At 38.7% G+C, this 3,608-nt stretch overlaps 1 non-coding gene across 1 annotated transcript; it reads left to right on the top strand.

The window, feature by feature from the left end:
- Nucleotides 1–1,905: 1,905 nt before the first annotated feature.
- Nucleotides 1,906–2,012, top strand: LOC141709892 (small nucleolar RNA R71). Its single transcript, XR_012570446.1, has one exon. It is a non-coding gene; the product is annotated as a small nucleolar RNA R71 (small nucleolar RNA).
- The last annotated feature ends 1,596 nt before the right edge of the window (nucleotides 2,013–3,608 follow it).

Here is a 3,608-nt window from a genome sequence, read left to right on the forward strand (position 1 = left end):
CACTACCTGAAAGGTCATATGCAATAATAACATACAAAGTAGATGCATCACCTAAAAACGCATACCTCAAGTGTTCAGGCAATAGCTTAAGCTCAAGTGTAGGAGCTTCCTCAATAGATGGCTTGATATGCCCCTCAGAATTTTTGAGTTCTGACATTCCAAGAGATTTAAAAGGCATATCCAGCCTTCGCTTCCAAGGAGAAACATTCAAATACTGTAACTGCTTATCACCTTCATCATCTTCACTATCTGAATTTCCCATCAAGGTCTTTTTAAGGCATCATAGCTTACCATTTGATCAAGTTCTGAAGTAACCACAGAATCGACCAATTCCACTTTTAAACACTCCTCATTGTCAGTAGAGAATTTCATGGTATTGAATATATTAAAAGTCATATCCTGATCCAGTACTCGCATAGTGAGCTCACCCTTCTGCACATCAATTAAAGTTTGGCCAGTAGCCAAGAATGGTCTTCCCAAGATTATGGGAATCTTTTCATCCTCCTCGAAATCAATAATTATAAAGTTTGCAGGAAAGATGAGTTTTTCCACCTTGACCAATACATCTTCCACAATGCCTCATGGATGTATGATAGAACAATCGGCCAACTGCAAGGACATATATGCAGGCTTTGGATCAGGTAAATCCAACTTCTTGAAGACATACAAAGGCATCAAATTGATGCTAGCTCCCAAATCACATAAACACTTTTCGAACGACAAGTTTCTTATGATGCAAGGAATAGTGAAGCTCCCAGGATCTTTAAGCTTCAGAGGTAACTTCAGTTGCAGCACAGCACTGCATTCCTCCGTAAGAGCAACGGTCTCTAAGTCATCGAGCTTCACTTTTCGAGAGAGAATACCTTTCATAAACTTCGTATAGTTAGGCATCTGTTCAAGAGCTTCAACGGAAGGTATGTTGATATGAAGTTTCTTGAACACCTTCAGAAACTTAGCAAACTGCTTATCCAACTTTTGCTTTTGCAGCCTCATAGGAAAAGGAGGTGGAGGATAGACCTGTTTCTCCCTTGTATTACCCTCAGGAGGAGTGTGTTCCACAGTTTTCTTCCTCGTTTCCACATCTGCTTCCTTTTGCACATCTTCTTCAGCCACAACTTCATCTTCTGGAACTTGAGATTTTTTGCGGTGTACAACCTTCCCGGACCTTAATGTAATTGCCTTAACCTGCTCTTTTGCTTCCTTTTTTCCTGGAACTTCTGTGTCACTAGGGAGTGTACCAGGTTGTCGATTCAGCAAGGCATTGGAAATCTGTCCAATTTGAATCTCCAAGGTCTTAATAGAAACCGCTTGGCTCTTGCACATGAGCCTCAACTCCTCCAATTCATATTTTTCATTAGATCGTTGAAGTTGGAGTTGTTTTCTTGGTGCATATTGCAGTTGTTGAACACCTGGAAGGTTGAATTTCTTTATTGCATACTGCTGATAAGGCTGTTGCACCGCATTCTGATTATTGTTCCAGCTGAAGTTAGGATGATTGCGGTTGTTAAGATGATAGGTGGCTGGTACTGGTTGCTGCGACCTCTGAAAGTTGCTCACGAACTTAGCTGATTCAATAAAAATAGCACACTGCTCCATATCACAAAGCTCACAAACACTAGTGATCTGATTAACTCCATAATTAGCCAAAGAATCCACCTTCATCGTCAAAGCCTTAAGCTGAGCAGCTATAGAAATAGCTGTATCTACCTCAGAATTCCTGCTACCTTGCCTTGAGGTAGTCTCTGAGAAGGGTTCCAGTATTCATTAGCAGCCATCTGTTCAATCAACTCATAAGCTTCATCATAGCTCTTAGACCATAAGGCTCCACCTGATGTTGCATCAAGCATGGGTCTGGACTGTGCTCCCAAGCCATTATAAAAGAAGTTAATAATCATCCAGTCAGGCATCCCATGATGAGAACACTTTCTAAGCATCTCCTTATAGCGATCCCAAGCCTCACATAAAGACTCTCCCGATTGCTATGCAAATTGAGTAAGAGCGTTTCTAATTGCAGCTGTCCTTAGAGCCTGGTGGTAGAGAATGCAACCAACACTTAGCTTTATCCCTCAGAGAGAATGGGAAAAGCCTTAGCTTTATAGCATCTTCAGACACGTTGTTGAATTTGAAAGTATCACAGGTCTCGATGAAATCTCTAATATGCATATTGGGATCTTCTGTTGGAGAACCCCCAAACTGGACTGAGTTTTGCACCATCTGAATCGTCCTAGCCTTGATTTCAAAAGTATTAGCAGCGATGGTTAGTCTGACAATGCTAGACTGAATATCATTGATCTTCAGTTGAGAGTAATCCATCAAAGCCTTCGGATTCACTTCTGGTTCTCCCATTAAAATAACAACTTCTTCTTCAACTTTCTCCTCAACAAAAACTTCTTCAACTACTTCCTCCGCTTTACCCAGTATTCTCTTGCGAGAACGAGAACGCGTTAGCATACACGCTCTCTAGAGTACCTTAAACACAACAAGCAAACAAGTAAATAAAGTCTCTGAGTCAGTGAACTTTAACGACCACTGATTTCAAGCACATAAACTAAAAATTAACACCGAGTCCCCGGCAGCGGCGCCAAAAACTTGTTAGGATGAAAACATGCGCTAAATTACACGCAAGTATACGTGTTCGCAAGTAATATAGAATTCGTTTCTAGTTCGTTCCCACATAGACTGGTTTAGGTTAAGTTCAATATATTCACGTATGCAACAATGATATGGCTATCGTTCAATGCTAAGACAAATAACAAATTGGTTTTTTGATTAAACTAATAGATTATACTAACTAACATTAACTAAGAGAATTGAGGTTGAATTACTTCTATGAGACAAACATGGGATTCTAACTTCATTACTACTTCATTCAAATTCAATGTTCTTAATCTTAGCATGCAATAGTTATGACAACTAATCAGATAACACAAAACAAGTAAATACCAACTTTCGTTGTTCGAATACCCTACCACCAGACATCCAAAAAAGAGATAGAAGCTGAATAGACACCAATTATGTTGAGACCCTATATGTCTATAGAATTTGACGACATAAAGGTTTAATGTGCACGTTATCTATCGTGATTACACAGGGAAAGTAAGATGGTTAAAATTACCTACGAATCATGCATAACAAATACATGAACCTATGCTAGCATGGCAAGTTCTAAACCTCTAAATTCACTGTCGCTTCAATAGAGATTAACACGGTATCTTATAAGTTCACGACGCTCATAAGATTAATAAGCACAACCAATACTAGGATATCTTATAGTCACCACACACTATGATATCAAAACAAATTAACTATAGAAATCCATAAGTAAATCAGTTAGAACCCCACGCTACGATTAGTTCATAACTGAACTCATCATCACCGTGGGTTCCGATGAAAGCATGGTATAATAAACTAAGTCTTTATAAACTTCATAAATAATCAAAGTACGTTAATGTTAGTCCCTTAACAATATAACAAGAATTACAGAAGGGGGGTTGAATGGAATTCTTGAAACTTTTTCTTGACTTAAAAATGTTCTAACTCGAATATATATATAAGTGTGATTTGATTAGCACAATGCGGAATAATTACTTGAATGAATCAAAACACAA

The sequence above is a fragment of the Apium graveolens genome, chromosome 2 (genome assembly GCF_009905375.1).
Source record: "Apium graveolens cultivar Ventura chromosome 2, ASM990537v1, whole genome shotgun sequence".
Classification (NCBI taxonomy): Eukaryota; Viridiplantae; Streptophyta; class Magnoliopsida; order Apiales; family Apiaceae; genus Apium; species Apium graveolens.